The 26,547-nt window shown below is 43.5% G+C and overlaps 1 long non-coding RNA gene across 9 annotated transcripts in view; it reads right to left on the bottom strand.

The window, feature by feature from the left end:
* The window catches only part of LOC134559580 (uncharacterized), a 52,888-nt gene that overhangs the window by 24,582 nt on the left and 1,759 nt on the right, over positions 1 to 26,547 (bottom strand). For 5 of the 9 annotated variants that reach the window (XR_010082538.1, XR_010082535.1, XR_010082531.1 and 2 more), the window contains exons 2-3: positions 17,510 to 17,634; positions 11,706 to 11,848 (exon numbers count right to left, since the gene is read on the bottom strand). This is a non-coding gene — a long non-coding RNA (uncharacterized LOC134559580). The remainder of the gene's footprint in view (positions 1 to 11,705; positions 11,849 to 17,509; positions 17,635 to 26,547) is intronic. The other 4 variants (XR_010082539.1, XR_010082534.1, XR_010082532.1 and 1 more) reach the window with 4 other exon arrangements.

The following is a 26,547-nucleotide window of genomic DNA, read 5'->3' on the forward strand; positions in this document are numbered from 1 at the left end:
CCAACCTCATACAACAAAAATAAAAGTGAAGCCTCCTTCCAGCAAAGAGCAAGAAATGGCAATTTCTGGCAGAACCATCCAGAGCAGTGACAGCATATTATTCTTTAATGCAGTTTCTGTGCCCAAAGAACATCCTGCTATGACTGAGACAGTGTCAGATGTTTCCATGACACAAAGGAACCATATAGATGTTATTATACACTGCCCAAAGATTTTGTGCTGCACCCCCTAGTTGGGCAGCTCTGTGGCAGGATGCTCCCACTTCTTATCAACCACATGAGCATGTGCCTTCCTAAAAAGACTGCATTTTATCTCTTACTACATCAAGAGCTCCTGTTTTCTCTTAGTTCAGTGTACATATATATTGAAAAGCACTTTGCTCACATGCTGCCTGCTTTCCCAAAGTCTTTTAAAAAGTCCTGCCAGTGTGTGCTGACAAGAGACAGAGTCCCAGTAGGCCTGCAGCACCAAACACTCGGACTTTATGATGCAGGCCAGATGGAGCAGACATTTAGCATTCAGACTGACAAAAAAGGGATTCTGTTAGCATCTCCTGTGGGGACTGCATGGGACACCAGCATTCTTTGGGCCCATGAAAACTGGCTCACAGCTGGCTGTGACAGAGAGAAAAAACGTCTCTTACGAATGTAGCTCCTGAAATCGTTCCTCCTTGCACAAGGATACAAAGAAATCAGGCAGCTGTGGGTACCTCTCTTGGGGTGTGCAGCAGGAGCAGGATAGCTCAGGTTACGCTGCTTCATGACCCATGATGACAGCTGAACACTGGGGGTCTCCCAGGAGCTGGCTGAGCCAAGGCTGAAGAGAAGTTGGTAGAGATGCGCTTGGCATCCAGCATGGAGGCAAGATGGATGTGGCTCTGGAAGTCTGGCACAGAGCCCTGTGTTTATCTGCTAAGGGTGAGGGAAGAGGAGCCCTGTGTCAGCACAGTGTCTGTCAGAACTGCTCTCAGTCTGCCTCAGCAGCCACTACTCCTCTGCTTGGGAGGAGGGAGAAGAGCTTGTCTTTGATAGAATTTCATCTGTTCTCTTTTGTAATCCCAGCAACAGGATGCAAGCAGATAATGTGCAATTTGTTTTAATTCAGATTTATCTTGTCAGTCCTAGTTATAACACTGCAGCAAACATCATTCTGAAGAATAAAGATGTGATGGAGCAGGGTGAGATTCTGCAAACCCTATTGATTACATCACAAGTCATCACTATAAATATTTGAAGGAGAGAAAAACACTTGATCTAAACATGTTCATGTAACAAAATGTGCAATTGAGACTGAGTGAGAGATGGTTCTAACAGGACAGGGATGCTAGAAAGCAAAGCATTTAAGCTGCTTACCTTTCAACCCAAATAACATCCATTAAAAGAAGCATTGTGGAACTCACACCGTGAGAAGAGAAATACAAAAGGCTCAGTGCGCAGGAGCCTCAGAACCACGTGAATGAAGCATGTAATGAAGGAAGCACTGTATTTCTAAGCACTACAGAGAAACTAAAACACTTTCTACAACTCCTTTTGGGGCAAAGAACTGCTGTGAAAATGAGGAAGCCTCGAATTGCTGGGTGAAGAAGGGTGCTGACAGCCATTACAGACAGGAGAATACCAGTGTAGCACAGCAAACCCTACTCAGTGTTCCTGGTTTCTTATTGTGCCAACACTTCTCACTGTGCAGGAAGTAAAGAACAGGGATGTCTGGCAATCCCTGGTCTGCCTGCCCTTGGAAAAACCATGGGCTCTTGCTCTTCTTCAGAAAAAAGTCAAATTCTGGGAAAAGGCAATGCACGCTGTCAGCACAGCAGTCAGTAGCAGCTGAGGGCTCTCACCATGTCTGCAGAAGTGATGTACATAGCCAGTGCTGCCCCCCCAGAGCCAGCATCTGTGGCCACAAAGCCTGTTCTTTCCTTGTCTGTAGAAAGGAACTCTGATTCATTTGTATTGATCCTTTTTGTTATTTTTATGAGAAATTAATTGTGAGGCATTTTTTCCTGTTTAAACTTGGGAAGATATTGTTCAAGGACTTGTGACACTTCTCTCTCTGACAACTTCATAGGGTAATAGCCACAGACAGTGTAGGTGTGTGCACACAGTCAGACCTTTTATACTATATATGTCCCCATAAAAATGATTGGGTTTAAAGCATTATTCTAGCATTGTTGTAATTCTGCCACAGGACCAAGCAGCCTAAAAGGCAGATATGAACTGAAGGCAGATCAGTAAGTGTGCCCTGATCCTCCCTGCCCTCCATGCCCAGCAGGGAGAAGCCAAACTGGTATCTGCCTGCAAAAGTGGACAGCATGGAAGAGGAAAGCACAGCTCTACTGAAGTTCAATCAACATATTATAAGCAGGCATCCCAGCTCTCATGGGGAATGACCATATCATATTTCCCTGGCATCCTGAACGCAGCTCTTCTGTCACTCAGGGCACATTCTGCCCATGACAATGTCCCTGACACAAGCTGTGGAAGTGCCCAGGCAGACACTGCTGGGGCTGCCCTTCAGTACGACATAGCCAGAGCTCCTGGTACCCCGTCCTTGCCCCCAGATCTCCTAAAGCAGTGTCCAAGGACACTGTGTGCTGCTGCTATGAGCACCTACGCAGGCAGACAGCAAGCTCTGTTTATGGCACAGCTTTACAAGACGATCACAATACTCCACTGTGTGCAGCTTGGAAGGGTTTTGATCCGGCTGTTTGTAAAGCAAAGGACAGTCCCTCTTAAAAGCAAAACTGAAGGTATAATTGATGATATTACCATCCCTGCTATTCCAATTCCAAAGGAAAAATTGTGGTTTTGTTAACTCATTAGCCTGTACCACTAACTACCATTAGTTAATTCTCACACACCAGTTCCAACTGGGACATCAGATAATTTATAGATTTGATTGCTTTTTATTTTGTCAGCAGTTTCAGAACCCCATCTAGCCAGAAGTGAAAAAGTTTTAGTGTTCTGCCAGGTATGGATGGCTAAGGTAGACATCGGTAAGGGAAGATAATGAGGAAGATCGCTGATGACTGCAAAAACAAAGAACAGATGTTCCACATATTAAGGAGCTGTTATGTTAAGCGTCATTCCAGTGACTTGTAGGAGTTACACACTCAAATGACAAAGATTACCTGTTCCAGCAAGGTCACTTCTGCTTAATGTAATTAGTATGCCAGGATTGATAAAGAAGAAAAAAGAATACAACCTGGCAATGAAGTATCATTACCTCATCACAAAATTATCTCCTTGAGTTCAGTCTTCCTCAAAATCCCAGATGAGTCCAGTTCATACACAACAAGATTTTGTTCCTTCCTTTGCTGTGATACAGACATTTCTCTCGGTTCCCATCATTTTAGAACTCCTTCGCTTTTAATATTAGGTTTTTTGAATACGAATTCATTTTGTGAAGAATCTGACACTTCATTATGGCAGCCCCATGCTAGTAGATTTGATAATTCATATCTGCATTGATCACTTTTAACTGAAACTATATGTCCAGGGCTGCTCCATGACTTTGTATTCTTGTGAGCCAGGAACAGCTTTGGCCTTCCCCAGTGATTTTCTGTTGCACTACCAACACACAGGGACTATACCTGTCAAGACTCCAAATATGCCCTGGAAAAAGAGTGAATATCTCCTTACTTGAGATCTTGAGAAGATTGTAAAGTAGACTGGACATGAAGAGGAAAACCCAACAGACTGCTGCTAGAGCAAGACATAACAGACCCACCAACACAATACAGCAATAAGTGCCCAGATATGTTGGGAACACAGCCTGTATAGTGCCAGAGCAGTGGGGCTATGATCTGCCCTTAGAGCCCTTAGAATTGCCCATCACAGCACACCACAGGGCCAATGGTAATGGTAATCCTGGTACCACCTCACCACAGCAGATGGGCAAATGCAAGTTTCAGAACAGAATAGGCTGTATTTCTAGTTGAATTCACCAATTATTACTATTATTAATATTATTTCATTTACAAAACAGTTTTGGCAATCTGTCAGCCTTCACGGCATTAGTGTTGATGTGGGATCAAGTTACCCACACCTGAAACAGGAAGAAGCAGCCATATGCAGCTGGTAGATTAGGGAGGGACAGGGCAGGGACATCCTCTCCATCCAACCTGCAGCAGAGCCTCAGACACTGTAAAGCACTGTAAAGCACTGCTGTCGCACCCAGCTTGGACATGCACCTCACAGCCTGACCCAAGAGGGAAGTGGAACAAGAAGGAACAAGAAGGCCTAATGGCAGTGACTGGTCAGCACTCTGCAAATTGGCTCCATCCAGAGCATGGAACTTCTGCTGTAGGACACACACCAGGAGCATTCATGCATTTTCTGATCACAGATCCACCTGGGTAAGAGCACCAGCCTGTGAGGTCAAAGCAACTGCACAGTTAGAACAACAAAACCCAAGCTGACAGTGCCGTAGCCACAGTGCCCTTGCATATGCTGAGATCACCTGGCACCATGGCACTCAAATGACAGTGGCCAGAGCTTTACCAAAGAAGGAGAAGCACTTTCATCTTGTATAATCTGTTTTGATATCAGCTGTCAGGTGGACTTTGCTACGAAGCAGAGCAACAGGACTTGACTTAAAGGAACAATTTGAAGGGGTCTCAGTGGTCTGCAAGAAATAAGGACACCCATGTATGATCAAGGACAAAAATGAGACCACTGTGTTTTCTTTGCTCCTCAGAAACAGCACTTCTGCAAAGACAAAACATCACACGGTACTTTACAAGTTTTTCTACAGCACCTCTCCATAGTCTCTGAAACCTGGAAAGGCAAAGAGGCACGACAGCTACAGAGGAATAAGATAGAGAGCCCTGAGGCTGCCAAGCACCCCGTCCTCTTTATAAAGACATTTCTGATGCCAAGTGGAGTATTCACTGTAATTTGGCAACAGGCATACCAAAACACAGATTCAAGACGAAAGGCAACAAGCAGTAAGAGAAAAGAACTTGTCAGAAAGCAAGTGCCAATCTCCACTCATCCTGTACTGTGAAAGTTCATCTGAACCAGCAAGTGCCAGGCTGCGCAGGTGCCTGACATGCTCACAATTCATCACGGATACAGGTATGCAAAGGGCTGAGGTCTGTTACTATGATAAATTCTCCACACTCACCCAGGGGTAGCCCAGCAGTGTAATATGCTTGTCCTGGCCAAACCAGCCATGCTAAAGCCTGCTCAGCACAAGCATCTGCAGTGTGCTCCGCAACTAGTCTGTGCTGTGGAGCCTGATAAAGACTCCTACATGCCAGGCATGGCAGTGTGGTGCAGGTTCAGAAAGTGGAGCAGAGGTCCTTGAATATATAAAAGCAGCAGGAAACAATGATACAACAGGCTGAAATGAGCTTCACAGTCCCTGTCTTTAAGGTAAAACTTCATGCTCTTAGAGAAGCATCTTTTCCTGACAAACAGCCTAATTCTTGCTAGATTCTCTGCACAACAGCTCTCAGTTTTACTCCTTGTGACTGTAGTGAGCTCTGTTTTACCCTTGAACTCTATGATTTCTCTTGAAGCCAATTGTCCTTTCCATAACCATCATGTGCCTTAGGGCAAGGCTTCTAGCAAAAAAATGTTTACTATTGAAAACATGGAAATTCAAAATTGACTTCAAGCAGCCCAGACAACAAAAGCAGATGACATATTTGCTGCAAATTCCAAAGAGAGAAAAGTACTGCGTTCATAGCAACAGGAACACCTGAATGAGACATTAATAATTCCTTTAATAACAATTACAGAAGCTGTCCTCTCTTTTACTGAAATGAATGAACACATTGGTAGTTAGCCCTCAAACCCTCCCTAGCTAAATAAGAATTGCTCTAGACTAGACTTCAAACCAGACTGATGAAAGCCTGTGTTTTCTTTTGCTATTGCTGTAGTAAAAGCATAACATCCAGGAATGCTCTTCTTGGCACAGGAATTTGCTCTGCATAAAAGGTTATAAACCATCCCAGGTTCAGCTCATCTAAAGAGAAAGCTGCATAAGACAAGCCAGATGGCCCTACTCTGAAACCCTCAACTGGTCCTGAGGGAAATATACTGTAACCTAAGAGCTCTTTCCCAGCTTTTACTTTGGTGGCTTTGGAAGGGGAATATTTTTGCCCTGAGTCATGAAGAATCTACTCCTATCTATAAGTATAATGGAAGAATTGTCTCTGTACAACATAGGGACAGCTTCTGGCATCTTCTCATAGAAGCCAGTCCCTCAGAGTCCCTCCACTGCCAAACCCTTGCCAGGTAACCCCAGCACAGGACAATGCAGTCTGCTCCACCTATTCCTCTGCTCCTCCTGGTGTCTGCCCCTCTCTGCAGCAGGCCATGGAGAAGAGCATGGAACCCTTCAGGTGAACAAAGAGGCTAAGAATCCAGATCATACTGGATAAGTGCCTTTAACTGATATACACACCTTTGGCACTAGCTCCCTTGTCATCCAACTCCAGCAAGTATTTATTAATGAAACCTCCTGACTGTTGATTCATTTGACTGTTAAAGCTTGTGGAACTCGTGCTGTTATTATTCATTGTTATTAATGTTCACAACTCAGCCTCTCTCTTTCCAATATGCTCCACAGAGGAAATCAAAGGCTGAAGCCAGCTATTGCAGTAAATGAGTGATGGAGATGCTGGAGGACAGTGGTCCCGTTGCTCTGGGACTGAGGCAGGTTTTGGGAAGTACGTTAATCTTCAAGCACAGGGACTGCAAAATGAGTGGCTGTTTCAAGTGGGTTCTCTGGTGTGTGCACTGCTCGCTCAGTTAAGTCACCAGGGAGCATCACCCTAACTAAAGTGTCTGTGCACAGGGCTAGTGACCCAGGCCAGATTCTGATCTGTGTGCAGAAACTGGTCTAGACAGGTTCAACACAACTCAGACAGATGCTAGAGGCCACACGCAAAAAGCAGGCCTTGCAGAAAACATATCTCCATGTGGTGGCATGTACTGAGGAAAAGTAGAGCAGGATAACCTCTGGAAGTTCTCTCCACTCTTCTGCAACTGCTTATTCCTCACCCAAGGCATAGGACAACACCAGAAGGACACCACCAAAAGCTGGTGGTATCCCAGACCTCACGAGTGCAACACCCCAGTGTGCTGCGTCGGGGGAACAGCATGCTGCTTGCTTTAGAATGCCCTCCCTTCTCCCCTTCTGCAAGCCTCCTTCACCTTTTCACATCCTCTTTGCTACATGAATGTTTGCTCATTCTTGCATCGCATATAAACCCCAGGCCAGGATGGTCCTGCTCCTGCCTGTCTGGTAATTGGAATTCTTCTAGATCTTCAGCAGTGTTCTTATACAACCTCGCCAGAACAAAGTATTTGTTCACGTTATATCTTTGGAGTCTACAGAGCCATCACATAACCTATTCAAACCATTATTCATTTCAAACAGAGAATTTTGCAAAGCAAGACGAAATAAAAGAGAGTTTAATACAGCTTTACTAAAATGGAATTTGCCAAAGACTCATAGAAAAATGGATTTAATTAGGGCTGCTAATGGGGAACAGTTTGTTCCTGTGATTTAAAACAGAAGTTAGATAGTGCCTGTAATTCCAACATTTTTAAATTATATATAGGAGGTTATTTCTCATTTCTACCTTAATTATAAAAATCCATCTTTATGAATCACAATTTTAAGGCAAATAAAGCAAAAGCAGTAAAAATGATGTTTTAGTTAATAAAACTTTTAAGAACTCACCAAAGATGCAAAAGACACTTCAGCATGGATAAAACAGACTTAATATAGCAAATCATAGTTGCAGGCAGTCCTCTGGATGCTACTTGAGGACAGCATAACAAGGTTAATTTTTTTACTTGGGAATAGGTGTGTAAAGGAAGGTGTGTTCTGTTACAAGACATGAAACCAGGTGTAGTTTTTAGGGAGTAATGGGAACATCTTCTATTTAATTTCACAGCTAGGTCTATCTAAGTTGCAGGTATTAATTGGCCTGACATGCTCCAGCTAATAATCCTCAATTCTAGAATTCTCTGCTACCCATTCTTACACTGACTACAGTAAGATTTTCTGAATTGCCTGCAAATTATTAGTCCAGATTAAAGGGAATAAAATTATAGACCTGTGAGTCTCTTCTGCAACCTTTGGTTTTATTTAAAACTAACAAATGTTGGTTTTCTGAAATTTCTCCTGTTAGCTGGCTCTGACCACATGACCTAAGTAAATTAGTCCCAGCATTGTAAAGCACTTAATAATTTAATTACAAATAGCCCAGACAACTGATAAGCAAGCTGGGCCTAGCTGCTGGCACTGCTGCAGATTCTTTACTAACCATACTGCATTTTAATATTACACCTTGGATTAGAACAGAATCAATGAGTGAAGTTCAAATGTGGCACATCTCCTATTTCTCTGACAGCTTATTTCATGGATCACAGGGACCAAAGTACAGGTGCTTATTCAACAGAGAAAAGAATGAATCAATTTTCACTCTTTACACACTGTGTGACCTATTCTCTTACGCTCTATTCTTTACAATGGCTTCAGTCTCTCCAAGACCTTCAAATTTGTCAGATAGAGAAAATTTAAAATAATGACAAAATGCCCTGCCCTAGGTCTGCTTCCAACTGATTGACTGCTCTGCTGGTAAAAAGGCCAAATGGAAGCTATTATATGTTACTCAGGTTGAATTAAACAGACGAATTATAGTCCTAGATCATTAAAAATGAACCAATCTTCTGGAAGATTTCTGTGATTTCACTCCAAGCTCCCCACAAAAGGCTCTGGATGCCACAAAGCTTTTGATCCTCATGATGCCCCAGTTTCTTACTCTACTTCAAACATGAAGGATTAACGTGACAGGATATCAGCCAGGCAGCAGCTGCTGACCTGCACATTGTGCTGGTCACTGCTGCCTGTCCTGCACAGCAGCACTGAGGCCAGCACAGGGCACCAAGGCCAGCAGGCAGACAGACACAGAGGAGCAGGGCCCCCTCCTAAGGACCCTGCCACACCAAGGGGGTACCAGAGCTCTACTGCTTTGCTCACTCCACCAGACTCCCTGAAGCTGGCAGATAATGTCATAGTTCTTTAGGAACTGACAGTTCAGCAGAATTAACACAATGAAATGCATATTTTTTTCAATTTCAGTGTGAATTTTTTTTTTTTAATTTGGAAATAGCCTGAGGTATTGTGGCTTTAAATACCCTCTGTGTACCTTTTGTTTGTCTTCTTTTACTATTAACCCCAGTTCCTTGGTGACACTTCCATAGTTCCTGTCATTGATAACTTGGTATCAGCCTGTGCTTTTTACTGTAATCAATTTTCATATAAGGAAGCTTATATTCTGAAAAGGAGAACAGAGCACAAGTGCAAGTGCTGCGGTCAGGCTCAGCAGCCACGGGCACCACGCTGGCACCCCAGAGTCAGGGCAGCAGGGTGCCCTGCAGTGCCAAGGGCAGCAGCAGCAGCCTGGCACCAAAACAGGGCGGCAGCTGAAGAAACGGACCTGACAGCACAGCCTGAAGAAGAAACTCTGAAAGCAAAGGACTAAGACACTTCTATTGGCAAAGAGGATTTCTGGATCTCCTTTTTCAAACTCTTCTCCTGCCTCTTTCTACTTTATGACTGACCCCATGAGGTTTGCCTAGCCTTAAGACATAAAGGTAATAAATCCGGCCTTACCAGGATATTTCCCAGATGAAGCACACATATCCAGCCAGCTTTTTATTTGCTTCTCTCTCTGCATATCCAGTAGTTCAAATTTAGGGCTTTCAAAGCAGTGGATTTGACAAATATCAGTACTTCAGGACACTTCAGGACAGACAAATTGCTTTTTCCAGTTCATAAGATGAATCGGGGACAAGCATGGGTCACTAAATGGTTGCAGCAAATGTTCTAGTCCAGACCTGTGTTTAAGCAGGCCATGAGATGTAGCAGAGCTTGCTGGTTTGACTTGTTTTCTCCTGAGAGACTAATTTTCCTTTTTTATTTTTCTGCCTTTTGGGAAGGAAGACCAAAGACCCATCACAGCTCAGGATGGCCCAGCAGCAGTAGCCATTCCACTTGCTGCTACAGTCTGGAAGCAAACAGGACAGTCAGCTTGTGAGAGCTGCTGGCTGAACTGTGAACTCTTCAGGATCTGTCATCTGTTTTCTTACCCAGCCAGGAGTGTACTGCAACTAAAGAAAACACCCGACCATCCCACTGATAAGGTTTTGGCACAGTTCTGGAGGACTGTAATGTGGAATGGAGGCTGAGCAACCAGCAGGTATTAGACAGCCAGATGCTGAACAAGTGGATTTGGATGATGTTCATCAGATCAGCTTTGGGTGCACCAATGAGAACTTGTGCATGCAGCACTGAACACATATTACCATAGAGGTTACGCTCAGCATGCCTGTCACCAGCACCCATTTGTCCCCTGGCTATTGGAGACAAATGTCCACTATGCTCTGGTGAAGTAATGTTCACAATGGAGTTCTAACAACACCTTTTCTTTTCATACAGTGTACAAATTAACACTCAGCAGTATTTGAAAAATATCCCTAATCCCTGTCCACATGGGGAATTTGTTCCCAGTGTAAAGTGCCAGATTATGACAACAATATATACTTCAAGTAGGAGAAAACAAATTAATAACAACAGCCTGACAGTGTTGCTATTCCTGAGTGCTTACCAGCTGGGTAAAACTGACAGTGCAAGACAAGTATTGCACTGAGATGTTACTATGCATGGCTGGTCAGGAGAATCCAGACTTACCTGCCGTTACAGATGGGTTAATTCTAAAGGCTGAATTTGGTTCCCAGCTATAGTTGCTCTCTGAGGAAATAGGGAAGGCTCAATCACATGAAGGACTGAATCACAGGTGATAGTGCCATTTATGAAGAAAGCATTGGGTGATCTTAGAAACAAAGGATACAAATTTGCCTGTTGTTTCTGCGTCCCCAAGAGCAGGCTGACTCCCTTGCCCACTCCTGGAGGATCCAGCCAAATGGAAGTGGACAACTTGCCTACAACTTCAGTCAGGAAGGTAGGACTGTCCCCAGCTGGAGGGATCATCAACACACACCAAATATTCACTAGCCCAATTTCATAGCATAAGCATTACAAGGTGCCAGGGAAATTATTTGCTATCAGGCTGTCAGAGGAAGGCCAGTGTGACCCCAGGATCACATGTGGCTTTTTACCAAGAATCCTGTGGAGCCCGGATGTACTCAGGATTTCAATTTCAGAGATTCCTGGAGCACAACTCCACTTGCCAGTTCAGAGCAGTGGTCAAACACAGACACTGCTCCAGAAGAACTCTGATCATGATCTCAAGAACTCCTCACCTTGTTTGCTACAGGCTTTTCAGAAGCATCTGCTAATGGCTGTGGCCAAAGAGAGGCCCCAAGTCAGCCAGCCTCCCATGCCTCAAGGAGCTTTCTCTCAGATTGCTTCCATGGCGGTGCTGAGGGTCCTTTCATAGCTTGTCACTGCCAGTACCCAACAGCAGCACTCCCCAAGCTCAACAGAGGATCCCCAGCAAGGGCAGTCCCTGTGTCTCCGTTACCCCTGCCATCCCCCTGCAGTGCTCTGGCATGTCCTCTACACCTGTAGCATTAGGGAGGCTCTGTCATCAAAGGCTAGGCCTGCAGCAACAGGCAAGGATTCCCCAAGACTTGACACAGCTGCACTTGTTCCCACTTCAGTTTAAATGCAAAGGGCAGATCTTCCCTCTCCTCAGAAGATACAGAGTATGTCCGTTGTACCTGTGCCTCTTTCCAGCAGTAGAGATTTCATATGACAATAACCTTGCAGTACATTATCCTGGTGAAATCATAGTTGCAGTGATGTTAGGATGATCTCTGAGCCTCTTACCCCAGGCACCATCCTCCCCAGGAGGAGCTGGTTCCTGTAATTACAAAGTGGAGTCATATTAGAGGAAAACTAATCAGCTTGCTGGATGCCAACAAATTAAATATTAATCTAACTATTGTGAACACAAAAATATTCATCTTCAGATATTTTCTGGCACAAGTGTCAAAATCAGAGTGGAACTAAGGCTTTATTCATTTCCCATTATCAACTTAGATAAAAACACTCAGAAAAATGGGCAATGATGTGCAGAAACCACTCAGCACAGATAATTACAGAGTAAGTTTAGGCAGCTAATCACTTCTAGAATATGCTTCAGATCAAGATAACTCTGACTGGCTTGTTTCCTTGCCTTGTTAAATCAGGCAGGTTCTCAGCTTTCCCTAATGGGCATGGAGCTCCTAGAGTCAGCATCCTTAACACCAGGGCTGTCTGGCTGCATGCTTTCCCCACCAGCCAGCAGCAGGACTGAGATGGTATCCCGACATCAGGAGAGCAATAGTGGCGGCTGGGGCAGGCAGTGGGCAGGGCAGGGACAGTGGGAGGAAGGTAGGGTAGAGCAGGGCATCTGTGGCAGCAGAGACAGAGATCCACAAGCAAGGACATGTTGAAGAAGGACAAGTGGCAGCAGTGGCAACAGTGGGGCAGGAAGACCAACTGAGGAAAGGTGTAGCCTTGCAGGGGGCCATTCCCTGCAGGATACCAGCTCTGGCCTTCACAACACTCACAGTGAGGGGCTCTTGGGGCTGCCCAGGAGCAGCTCCAGCACTGCACTAGCACTCACACCCACCCCACCCATTGCCACCAGCCGCAGTCAGAGGAAGGAACCATACTGACACAAATGGATTCTCCTTTGGGGGAATCACTGTGGGCAAGAGGCAATTTTCCATAGCTCTTCCTCTGGCACGTCAGGCCCAACCTTCCCAGGACTGCAAGTCCATGAGCTTTACACTCCAGTTTCAACAAAGGCCTGAGTGCTGCTGGCAGCCACGGCAGCGAGCAGCGAGGTGAGCTCCTGCTGGCTGTGGGGCAGGTGCCATGGATGCCATCAGTGCACCAGGGACAGCGAAAGGGGCACCTGCCCGAGCCAGAACACACTCAGCTGCAGTCTGCACAGTCTGCACTCGCCAGTGCCTCACCACTGCATTTACTTTATTCAGAATGGAAAAAACTCCCCTTTATACTTCAAGCCAGTAACCCTTATGTTCTCAATTTACATGGGAGTTTTCCTTGGAACTAAGGCAGAAATTATTTTTACAACGGCATTCATGGACATTCTCTCTTCTCCTTAATTATTAACTTTGCTGTAGTAATAAAAGGGTGTTTAGGAATTCCATCAATATCAACAAATCTTTTGCATTAAAGTACTGAACTATAGATCTTTGAAGGAAGAAGCAGCATTCACTTTTGCTTTATTTAAAGGAATTGAAGGATAACTATAATTCTATGGATGCTCTTGTGCAGCTTCTTAAATTTGAAAACATGCCAAAAATTATGCCTGACTTATTAGCTGCTTTATTATACCAATCCTAAAAGACAGGAGTGGCGTGAAATATATTGGAAGTTTAAAAAGCCCACAGGCCCTTCAGCAAGACACAGACCTTCTGAAATGGCAGCAGCTCTGTTAGTTAACATGGTGCTCAGTATACTGCTTGGAAATGACAGTGTCTCTTCCTGTGAGGAGCTGTGCACCAGCTGAACCCTTCAGTGATGTCACAGAACGCTGCTTGGCAGGCTCTGCTCACAGCAGTGCTAGCGCTGCTTTGGAGACAAATGAAGAAATTCCATATTTACTTCCCTTAGCACATTCTGCGTCCATCCTTTCTTTGGTCATAATTATGAGCCTGTATTCTGTGGAATGCTAAGCTCCACTATTTCTCGTTTTTGAGATTCTCATCAGGTAGAATGCTATGGGGAAGTGCCAGCCATGGATTTTTCAGAATGGTCCCCAGGATTTGCCTCACCATTGAAAATGCATCTCTCTAGAGATACACAAACTAAAGCAGTAAAAGCAGTAGCTGTTCCTGCGGATTACATATCCCAAGGCACCTCTCCCAGCCATTTATAAATTACATTGCTAAACAGGGATTGCCAGAGTTCCTTCTTCCACCAGTGTTTTTTATCCTGATCTGGTCTGACCCTGACAAACAGTAACTTCCCTGAAAAAAGCATATTCTGTTCTGTTTTCTAAATAAGCAACAATCTTTCATCCATTTTGATTTAAGATAGCCATGATCTTTGGGTGTATTCTGCTTAGGATCCCAAGGGCTTGGCACAAGATACTGACAGAAGCCAGTGAATTATTCCAGCTGGGTCTAAAAACAACTCGAGCTTTTGTTGATATAAACCAAAAATGACCATGCTCTCACTCTGGGAGAAACTGTGGTATTAGAAAGCATAGGTTTGACAAGACAAGCTAAAACCTACACTCTTCAGATTCCAGTAGGTCTGAGTCATATTAATTATTTATCAACATGTTTTCTTAAAGTAGTGTCTTTGTGCCTTTAATTTTCAATTCCCTTAATGCTAGGAGGATCTCTGCTGGCAACACATAAATTATTCACAGAGTTAAAACAATATTTGTTTTCCCCCAAATACATTTTTGAATGCTGTCCTCATACCAGTTAGGTTTTTCTGAAACTTTAATGAAGGTCTCTGATTTCCTCCAGACTCATGGCTGAGGAACATGCTTGGCTGGGCCTTTGATATGGCTGTGAGAGCACATGTGGCACCACATCCTCACACTGTTCATCCCACTGGGGCTGGGGGAGTGATCAAGCAAAACAGATGTGATGAAGCAGGAGAAACAGCAGCATGTCTGTAATTAGGAATTTCAGTTGCTGAGTTCAGAGGTTCTGTTATTCTAGTGACTGTTCTGCATTTTTTTATTTCAGCAGCTGTCCCTAGGCTCAGCAGAGAGAGCCCACACTACACTCTGCTTGGAATACTTTTTCCCTAATAAAGAAAAATACAGTGCAGTTCCTTTAATCTACAAGACAGCCATTTCAATTCAGTAAAAGGATACTCAAAACATCATGGGTTTAAGAATTTTGTGCAATCTCAGCCACTCCTCTCTCTGCCAGGGAGCATATAAAAAATTAAAACCCCAAAGATTGCTTCTTGCTCTTCTAGGCCCTAATTACAAATACATTTTCAAAAGGAGGAGTCAACTTAAGCCTAATATTGTGCGAAATCTCATACTTTCAATACAGTCTTCACTTGATGTGGATTGGTAATTTGAGCTGTGGAATCAATTTTTCCCACACTTGAAACACTCAAATGAGTATGAAATGTGTTGCATTTGTTCCATGCACATTTACAGTTCTGCACTTTGCTTGGAGTGGAATGATCATTCTGATGTATTTTTTATAACAGAGCAACATTTCCTCAGACTTTGATGTTTCACGTACACAGCTATTACAACCATTTGCCATTTAGGTGCATGATCCATGGCTAATCTCCAAAGCTTTGACGCATGCAATAATTATTACTATTGATGCCACTGCACCATATTTAAAATATGAACATCTCATTGTAAGTCTATAGTTAACAGAAAAGAGAGGCAACCAGTCCACACCAAGACTGGAAATTCCCTGTTGGTAAACATCTTTAAGATGACATTCCACAGGCTCCAGTGAGGCACTGACTGTGAGTGCAAGGGCTCTGAGAGCAGGAGGGTGATGCAATGCGTGTGCTGGCCTCTGCACTGAGAACAGCTCTGCAAAATTGAGAACTGTGGTCTCCAGATGACATACCCTGACAATCTGTTTTTGAAGTTTGACCCTGAACTCAAGCATATGGCATATTTCAGCAGTTCCTGCACCTAGGCCTCTGAGTAATTTTATCTGTGCCCTGTGTCACTGGCATTCTGGAGACCAGTATTTATTCAAACCACGGTTTCCAGACCTGACTAAGCAAAACACCTGGAAGTACCTCAGAGCTTTCTCCTGCCTTTTTATGAAATCTGGGTCTGAATAGATTGTTAATTGGGACATTGTCATGAATGTTTTCAATGAGTGCAGAAAATGTGTGTGTCTGTATTAACACTTTCATCCTACTAAAATGTACGTTACAGGTCTCTAATTACATTGAAACAAACTGCATTAATGTATTTAGTTGATGGTCCATTTAAGCTAGTGTCAACTGCTTCTGGAAAGTCAAATCAACAACTCTGAATATCTGACTAATAGGAAGAACATTATGTTTTGACTATACACCAGTGTTAATGGTTAATTTTCCAAATTTTCAAAGCTTCTGTATCAGAATGAAATCAGTATTTCCTTTAATCGCCTTAGCACAATGCTGTAACTGTGGAAAAACTTATGAGAAAATAACGACAGAAAATAGACCAATGTCTTCAGCCTAAAAAGTCACGTGGGTCTGAATGCACTGGAAATAATCTGCCTGGAGCATCCAGGACAAGATTAGTTTGATTCTGAAAGGTGGAAGGCTGAAACTGCTACGCTTGGCCTGTGTCCAGGGATACCTGCGAACATCCTGCAGCAGCAGAATATGGCTCACACAGCAGCTAACACCAAGGTAATGCTGTCACCCTGCCAATCCTTACAGACAGAGGTGTGCCACCAACAAAACTGTGGCTCCTGCAAGCAAAGCTGAGCACAGGGACCAGCATGTCCAGCCAGGGTCTTCCCTTGTGCTGCTGTGCAGTGAGACCACCTTTCCACACTTCCATAAGAGGTGCTAATTATAGCTGCCTCTGCCTTGCTCAGGCGCCACTGGTTGGTCTGATATGTTACATCTGAGTAGAAATTTCACTGACTTTTTTACCTACAGACAGTGTTTTACATGGCAAGATCAAGAGACAGAACACAAACAGTGATGAGCTGAAAAAGAGAACAAGAACAAAAGGCCTGCAAGGGCAGAAGCAAGGATCGGGGACTGAGGGCATGTGTAAGTGTCAGCAGTCAGGGAAGAGAAAAAGCACTGTGGAGGCACAAGGCAATTGCACAGACACTCACTGTCCACTGCCTGGATGTCTCATTGTTCCTTCCAGCCTTACTCCACCATTACAACCAGATCCACGGCTTTTTTTGCCTCTGCCACTTCAGAGCTGCATGTGGTTGCCCTGCTCACACAGCCCTGACTTGCTCTGACAGCTGCAGAACCCCTTCTGCCAGGGTCCCTAGGCACCTGGATAGCTGCTGGTAATTCTGGAACTGAGCCAGGCTATGCAAACAGGCTGTCAAAATTGCTCCTAAAGACATTGAATATAGTTGACTATCTGGAAAAAAATATGAGTCCATGCAGAGAAGTTAAACAAGAACTCTATCCAGGTCCTGACCAGGAAAAACTCTTTCTGGCAGGCAGAAATTCCTTTGTTTGCCTCCAAAGGCAGAGCTCTGCACAGGTCCTGGAGACCTGAGTGGGCACCCTAGTCCTCCCACTATCCATCATTCTCTCCTCAACTGCTTGTTAGATGATCATTTTACATGCCCTTCCTTTTCTTTTTGGTAATCTAACAAACTAGAAAGATTGTCATTGTCACAGCTGGTCCAACTGTATTGTACTGTCATCTCATCCCAGGCACATAACAGGGAGAGATAAATGAATTTATTTTCACTTTTTCAGGCTTACAGGCTTACTTTTTCAGGTTGGAAATAATTATTGTTATTACTAAACATTTGACTTAATTTTAAAAGTGAATATAAAACTGAGAATAATGGTGATATTGTGTTACCTTCCCCAAGGTGGGCATCAAAGGTAGAAAGTTGTGTCTTTAACTCACAAGTCTACAGACGGGATGTAGGTACCCACACAGCTTCTGAAGTCCAAAATGGGTCTCTAGAAAGGATCCAGGTATCCCTCAAAAAAAAGAGGAGGAAAAAAATTTGAGCTCTTGCTGCCCTTGTCACTCTGTCAACAAATCAATGAACGAGTTCAATATCTACCACAAGAGCTTCAAATGACACATCATTTCACCATCCTCAGCAAGTTACTAGGTAGCTTCCATGCCTTTGATTTCTGTTCCAGAGAAATAGAATCTTCTGAACAATTTGACAATACAGTGGCAGAATAGGCTCTGCACAAATTCACCATAACTCCTTATCTCCTGCTAGCCTACAGAGATGGTAGAAAATCTATGGAGAAATGGAGAAGTGGACACTGAGCATCCTAGACAGCAAAAAACTACAGCCAGTGCCCAGCAAAGTCACAGACAAAATGAAGAGGGATGGAATGCCATGCATGGAAAATTGTAACTAGTTTTTCTTACTATCTGAGGTTTCTCATTTTGCTGCTCAATCACTGTTACACATGCAGTGACAACTACCTCCGTCAGACTACAGCTTGCTGTAGCTAAAAACCATACACTTACACACTGTGTGGAACTTTCTATAGCAACAGAAGTTTATATCCCACTGGATATATTTCTTCTGAATACCTGAGCGGAAAACAGCAGCTGATACCTACAGAGCAGAAAGGTAGAGTGTGTGATAGAACTGCAGTCAGACCTTCATCACATTACTGCGTCTGAATGGTGCTTGTAAAAGTGTCCCTGCATCATGCCTCCAGACAGACTTCTCCTCCTTTTTTTCCCAAGTGACCTGAAAATATCTCAGGGCTAGGTTCACAACAGTTCTCCCCAAGCAGGCAAAGAATGAGACACCAGCACTCTTTTTGTCTATTCAGCCCTCTCTCCCTTCCTGTCTGGCATCTTTTTGGCCAACTATTTAGAAGAGTGGACAACTTCAGCAACAAGGAGCAGTCCCAAATTCCTGCAGCAAAGTGCCAGAGTTGCTTATCATCTGGATACACAGAAGAAATACCTGTACAGTATATAAATCACCTGTCATCATCCTCTCTGGAAAACTCATTATTATAACAGTCTAATCATTGTGATTTCCAGTGGCATTATTCCTGCTAATATTAATCCTTATTCGTTCATCTAGTATTAATGTGCATGTCACAAGTATTTTCACATGATTTTCCAGGCTTCTTGTGTGCCTAAGGCCATCCTGGTTTCTGCTTCAAGGAAAAAGCTGTTCATTTTTCACCTCTAAGACAGTCAGGCACTGAAATGCCCAGATTTGAACCTAAGGAATCCCTTCCTTAGGTTTCCCGGTGTCTTCCTCTTAGTGAAAAGCATGTAACACACCCCACCAGCAGACAAGTTCCTTGGTATAGGGGATCTGCACTTTCATGTTGTTATTTTGTACACATACCACAGAGCTGAGGCTGAGTTCAGCTTCAATGTTCAACAGGTACTAACAACCTGTCCAGAACGCTGCAGTCACGCTGGAGTCCATCCAATACGCAGGGTCAGTCTTTCAAAGGGAGAGAGGCACTGGGGTTTCATGCACCTGCTTTTCTGCGTCTGCGCTCTCCCCTGGGCAGTGGTGTGGGACCAGCCTGCAGGCAGTTCCCCCAGAACCAGACACTGGTGTCAGTCTGTGCAGCAGGCAGCACAACCACTACCAAAAGGCAAATTCTCCTGTAAGAACAGGAGTGGGGATCACTCTGCTCAGCTCAGGCATCTCATCACAGAGCCAAGAGTTTTACTACCAATTCCTTCAATGCTGTTTTACGTTTCACTAGCTCTGCCTTACACATGGCTGGAATGTAAAGCAGAACTCGAGGCGCAAAGCATCAGCTAACCCATAGTGCCCTCCTCAGGAGCCGAGCACAGCCTGCAGAGGGAACGATGGGCTGCTTTGCATAAACAGGCACACCAAGAATTCCATTTAAGTACAGCTAAAGAGTTTCTCAAAACGAAGGGCCTTTTCTACAGTACTACAGATGCTCGTCTTCAGCTGAAGCTCAAGAGAGAATAAGCCTTTCTTCAGGACAAACATGCACTCAGGAAAAGGGAGACAAAAGAGCAGGTGCTGCATTAGTGGCAGCAGCAACACCCACTGCATACACCTGGTGGAGCAAATAGCTGGATGGAGATTAAAGGTAGCAAAACTCATATTCTCTGCTTCACATTCTTATGCAGTGGACAGCACACAAATGGGGACTCCTCCATAGCACATGCCATCACACCCACACCACAGTGAGCTCTGCTGCTCGATCACAGTCATAGACTCAAAACATTGGCACCGTCCTATTGCCACAGAGAACTTTATAGCTCAGAAAGCAAAAACATCCAGAGACAAAGTAATTGGTCCACTCACTGACAGGAATGTTTCCCTGTGAAACAAAAGGGGCTTGTCCAGTCATAAACTCCTGAAGAGGGAAAGGGGTGAGTATCAAACAACAGGGAGATAGCAATCAAAATAAAAACATCAGTGAATCACCTGAAGCGGGAACAAGTAGGATTTTAGCATTACATCAGTATGGGGAAAAACAGAAAGTCATTGAGAGAATTGTAGCTAATTACGTTTCATTGAAGAGCTAGAATTCAGCACAAGGCTGCGTTTGAAAGATGCAACTCCATCTGGGAAGGTCATGGTCTGGTGCATGCCACAAAGGGCTGCCAGGAATGCTGTCACAGTAAAGTGCCTTTATGTTCTTCCCATGGCACAAGAGGGAAAAGCTAGAGCAATCATATCCAAAGCAGCTATCTGGAGGAAAGCTGTGGCACATGTCAGAGATTATGTTTATAGTCCGACAATGTTTAATTCTTTTCCTCTCACCTACCACCCAGGGACATCTTTGCATTTATCACCAAAGTCTATTCTCATTCCAGTCCACAGAGGCTGATGAACAATGTTTCTCCATTTTTCATGTCAGAGGATCATTATTTATGTTGAAGCCATTTGTCGCTAACAGAGATGGAAGATGTAGTTCCCTAGGAATTTAGAGGTTCTTTAAAATTCTCTTCCTATATCCAATGTGCCTGTTATTTATTTAGGAAGTTATTTCTGCAGGAACCTTGCAGCTGAGAGGCACCTTGACTTGTTACCAGCACTGGCCCTAAAGGTGGCCAGAAGTTGAGCAGGCAGGCAGGCAGCAACATTATGGATTAAAGCAGTAATTACATCAGAGAATGAAACGTTAAAGAAAGCAAAAATAGCAAAGTCAAGGGAGGAAAAGGAAACATAAACCAGAAAAAATACAGTGGTGCTTAGGATAATCAGAGCACAGGAACTGGAGTGTGCTCTTGAGCAAGCACTTCCCAGACACACACCACTCACTTTGGACTAGCTCTCCTTATGTATGCTATGATCATGTATGTAACTGCCAGTCAGGCTGGCATATCACCTCTCCAGAGGCCATCAGCCACACCTGTGCTGGCAGGATGGCTCCTGAACCACTGTTCAGCAGAAGGGCCTGCCTGCAAGCAGCAGAGCGTGGGGCTGGTCCCTCCTAGGAGCAGACTTGCAGCCCTAACTCTGCTCTGCTGCAGATACACTGCAGAGCCCTGGGCAAGCCTCTTCACTTTTCTCTGTCAGAAGCACTGGGTGACAATGACACTCTTCATACACAAGAGAGAGATACATTTGTGACCACCTGGACCTGCACTGAGCCTGCCTGATAGGAGAAGAGACTGAACAAAGTCTTGTCACCCAGCATTCTCATGCACCCTCCCATGCAGCAAGGAAAGGGAATGAACTCAGGCAGGTACCAGGGCCTGAGCAGCCTTGTTTGCACAGAACTTCTCTGCAATAAAGCTCCTTGTGAGTAAGACCTAGCCAGGCCCCTCTGCACAGCATCATGGTGCCAACCAGAAATTCAGTGGCACTTGCTTGGCAGCATCAAGAAAACCTGCCTTCTCCTTAACTGTATGGGCTTCTGAATGAGCATTATGGAGATAAGCCCATGCCCCAAACACAAGGCAGCTGCTAATTATTCCCACTACTGTTAGTTTCCTCTGGTCTCTGATCATTTAATGGGAAGAAGATTGTGTAATAATCAAATGTTGAAACCAGCAGACCCCCACTCCAGCAGGGGATATACATTATTTACCCATAAAAAAGGGTTATTACAATGTAAACTGTGATTAATTAAATTCACAGGAATTATTTATGTGGCATGTAAATGGAAACCTTCCTGCAGAGGAAAAGCTGGGGAACTGGCTCCATCCTGACAGTAACACAGGCATGCAGTGAGAGGCAGCTCTGAACTCACCCACAGGAGTTTTGCGCTACACAGTGAACAACAAAGTGTGCAAAGCAGTGGGAATGGAGGACTGGAGTGAGTGTCTGCTTAATCCAATACAAATTTCCATCTATCCACAACCTCCTCACTATCTAGGTTTCTCCATGCCAGCAGGCTGCCAGCCCCTTCCACAGGCATTAAAGTGTATGGTCTTTGATCACCATCCACTGCACAGGAGTCTCCATAAACATTCCCAGGGCCTCAACTGACCATCTTACAAAGAACTCTGAATGGATCCTAGATTCTGACTGAACCTGTTCTTCCCCTTTCTTCCTTCACCCCAAAACATCACTGGATCAGGGCCTTGCCTGCCCATCTGTGACATCCATGCAACACAGCACTTGTCTCCCAACTTTAGACGTGACTTCCATTGCTGGCAATATAATTTTCACTGCAAGAATTAAGCACACCAGTATCTTGTTGAATCTAAGCTTCCTAGTGGGTTTTTCCCACCCGCACTGTTAGTTCACAGAGCTGTAGGTACTGATGGTAGCTTGGCAGGTGACTTGAACTGCTCTGCAACACACACTGGAAAAATACCTGCTCTGAATGGACTTCCTTTAGCAGTGGCTTGGACTAGCTGATCTGTAGAGGCTCCTTCCAAGCCCACTCATTCTGTGATTCTGTGAAAATCAGAGACAGCCTAAGTCCTGCGCTGCCTTTTTGGAGCAGTAGTGTTGTCCACAGTTCTCAAACACAAGCTGTGTGTAAAGCACGGCTGGGTCACTCGTTGGGAAATATAGTCCATTCCCACAGTGATGTGCATTACATTCCTTTAAAAATCATGATGGAGAGAATTTCCAGAGCAGAGGAAGCTGCACAGCATTTTCATGGACTATTACAACATGAAGGGATGCAGAGTGCATGCTTCTTCCCTTATCCTCACTGCAGTGATACAGAAAATTCTCTTCCCCAAAGCTCCAGCCTGTCTGAACTGGAAAGTTACTCACAAATAAATGGAGGATGTTCCTTCTCAGAACATGTATGAAAACACATCCATTTCTATTAATTCTCCTTACCATGCTTTCCAGGGCACAATGGGAACATGGCCTGACCTTACAGGACACCAAGATCTCCCATCCTGGCCAGACTCTCTATACGCTTTGTGAGGAGCTTTGCTATCACAGGCATCAGGCAAGGTGGGTACCAAGCTGCTCAAGAAAAATCAACTCCAAAATTCCACACAATATCTTGGAATAAGTCAGGAGGAGGCAGCAGAGCAGCGTATCTACCATTCACCCACATGGGAAAAAGCAAAACCCATCTCTAGTCCAAGGAGAGCACAGCCAAGAGCCCCTGATTCCTGCTGGGCAAACATGAAGCCACAAGAGAATGCAACTTCTGATTTTCTGACACAATTCAAGCAGGGACACCAAGCTACACTGAACAGAGAGATGCTGGGCATTGCAGACAAAACTGACACATATTAACCTGATGGGTTTCTTTCCTGCATTTTCTTACAGACTCAAATATTGCTATAGTGACGCACAACACTAGAGAATATAATTGCTGTAGTGATTACTTACAGCCATTATATTAAGCTTTAAAATGCTCCTTTCAAATTGAACAATGTTTTTTCAAAGTCAACAGCTGGTTCACAGCTTGAAACCAACAGTTAAGATAAATTAAATACAAAGGGCAATAAAATCACAGACTAAATTTAATTTTTGAAGCACATGCAAACTCCAACAAAGACTTTAAATTATCTTTCAAAAATATTCACAGAAACAAAAGGCAATACAACCAACATTGTGGTATGCTCATTAATAAGAATGTGATGTAGGAGCAAAAAACAAATTCATGCAGCCCTAGTCCAGCAGATGAATCAAACACAAGTTTCAAATGAGATTTTTAAATCTTGGGAGGAAGGCAAAAATGTTTATATACATGTATATATATTCTTCCTCTTAAGGTACACAAATGTATATAAAGTGTGGCTAATGAAAATGACACATCCCTGCCCTTTGCATAAAAGGAGGATCTCGTGTGTGCTCAAGATCAGTACAATGCCACGAGCCTGCATCAGTTCTTGAAATACACTACTGGAATGACAGGTAAGCCTTACACTTCCAGAGTGTACAACATCAGCTAAATGCCAAGAGACTTTTCTCTGGCCTGGCTCTCTTGTTTGCCATTGGGAGAACAATGTCCACAATTTCAATGGCCTCACTAGCAAGGAAGTGCCAAGGCTACACATCCATTGGAATAAAACACAAAAATCATAAAGGGCCCATGCCATCCCTTCCTTCCACACTCCTCTCAGGAAGGCTTTCTACCTGCAGCAGTGCTCCAAACAGGCTGACTACAAGCCAGCCATCTCTGTGCCTCAGACCTTCAGGCTGCCGATCAGCTGTTCAGCAGTTGAAATCCTACGGCACTTGAATAAGAAAATGATAGAAGAATCAGAATACATATTCCACCTTCTTCATCACAACGGGATTTTTTACCTTATGAGAAAGGCTGTTTCTCATTAATGCTCATTAGCAATAAGAAATATCCCAATTTTGTTTTCTTTGCATCTGCAGCTATAAAGATCGTTTTAAAGGTTTGTTCTTGTGGCAGTGCATCTCTGCTCCATTTCTTCTTGGGCCGCATTATGATCCAAGAAACGCCAGCTAAGCTTTGGCCTTGACAAAGCACCTGCACCAAGCTCCTCTTGAGCTTATCAGAAATGGTGTCTGTCTGTTCCACGAAGTGGTGCTGTCTAATGAGCTCCTGTTTGTAACGAACAGCCTTGAAAACTTATTTCTCTTGCATGAATAACAACCCGAGTGAAACAACATTTTTGTTATCAAAGTTTCAAAGTTACCAACATGAACTGCAGCCAGGATGAAAAATTACTATGACTGAAGCCCGTTCTTTTGCGACCCTATAAACAGTGGTCCAGAGTGAGACCCTTTGAACTCTCCTGGACCACAGCAGGCTGCAACCAGCAAACTCCTTTTGAGTGGGGCTACTCAGAGCCAGTGAATTCTCATTTGCTATACTCAGACAACCACTGCTGAATGACAAGATAGATCCTGGGCTGATGCCCCCATTCCTTGAGGCTCAATCCTTTCTCTGTTGAGAAGTCGCAAAGGCACCCAATGCGAATCCTTCACTGAATTTGAGGGGAATTTTTCACAGGTATATATACCTTATACATAGTGTTTAGGTCTCTGTGCATGCAAACGTGAATATGTTATATGAAGTGTACTATACATGTTGCTCTCTTAAATTCTTAAGAAGTTTAGATTTGTAAGTAAATTAGGCCTGGTAGTTACTGTAGCACTATAGTAAATTGGATATGAATCTTTTGTTAAAATGTTTCACTTGAGCCATCAGTTAAGTGTTGTTAAATTTAAGAGCCATTAAACCTTTGTGTCTGAACTGTTGGTCAAGGGCCAGCTCAGTTTAGCAGAGAGGTACCTGAACCTGAACAAGGTATTCTGAACCTTGTAACTCAGCAGGAGGGTCTTCCTTATTCCTTTTTATCCTTATCATTTTCTACCCTTACCCTTCCTCCCCCTCCACCCCCCAACCTTCACACCGATAATTTTGGAGTTGATTCTGGTTTTAGATTGATTGATTTTAGAGTTTAGTTTGCTTTTTCTAGTTCTTAAATCAAGTAATAGAGTTAACTTTGCCAACAAACTTTTTCATGTTTCCACTTTTATATTAAATTTATATTATTTTTTTAAAAAAATAAAAATAAAAAATTTATTTTATTTATATTAAACATCCTTTTGCTGATTCCTTTGCTGGTGGTTGTTTAAGCAACCTTAAAACACACATTCATGACAGTTGTAAAGATTTTATGCTTTAATGTTGAAGGAGTTGATTGAACATATTTGCAAATATGAAGGGGATTCAAGTTGATATAAGGAAAAAGAATTTCAAAATAGTCTAACCTACATAATTTCCATCCAGCAAAGATAACTAAGGCTACATGTATAAGCAATACTGACTGTCTCAGTTGTGTTTCAGCACTGACACATATGTCCCAGATGGATGTTACATACTATTTTTGTAAAGTAAGTATTTTCCAGTGAATTCTGAAAGTAGAACTGGGTGTGCTGATATAGCTTGCTCCAGAAAGAATGCTGTGTGTCCTTATACCCAAAGCAATGAGAGGCATTCCAAAGTGCCATGCAAAATGTCACCTTATCTCACTTAAAGTTATTTCATCTAGTAATATCAGGAAAATTACAACAATATGTTGTTCTACATGAAAGTACATGACACCACTATTTGTGAGACCTGGCAGCTGCCACTCTCGGCCGAGCAGATGGCAGTGATAAAAACACAGTTCAGAGAACAGGTTGATAAAGATATATCTGTCATTACACTATCGCTGCACAATTACACTCAGCTCCAAGATACCATCAAAATACATGGCTGTGTTAATCAGGAAGACCTTGCTATCTGAAGAAAGTTATGTTTAATAATTTTGTACGAATTTTAATCAGAATCATTTATCTCCTGTTCAGAAGAATAAAAAAAGCAACCTGGAAATTTTATGTGTTTACACTTTTGTTCTTGCAGAAGAGGAGATGATCACTTCCTGTAAAGGAAAATAAGAGCCAACTATGGCTTTTATGGCAGTCACAAACTTATATTCCCATTTAAGTGCCAGAGGGCATCTTAGGTTCCATTTTCACTTATTTTTACGGTTGTTTTTGCATAAGTGGGCAGGCA

The sequence above is a fragment of the Prinia subflava genome, chromosome 17, assembly GCF_021018805.1.
Source record: "Prinia subflava isolate CZ2003 ecotype Zambia chromosome 17, Cam_Psub_1.2, whole genome shotgun sequence".
NCBI classification, from domain to species: domain Eukaryota; kingdom Metazoa; phylum Chordata; class Aves; order Passeriformes; family Cisticolidae; genus Prinia; species Prinia subflava.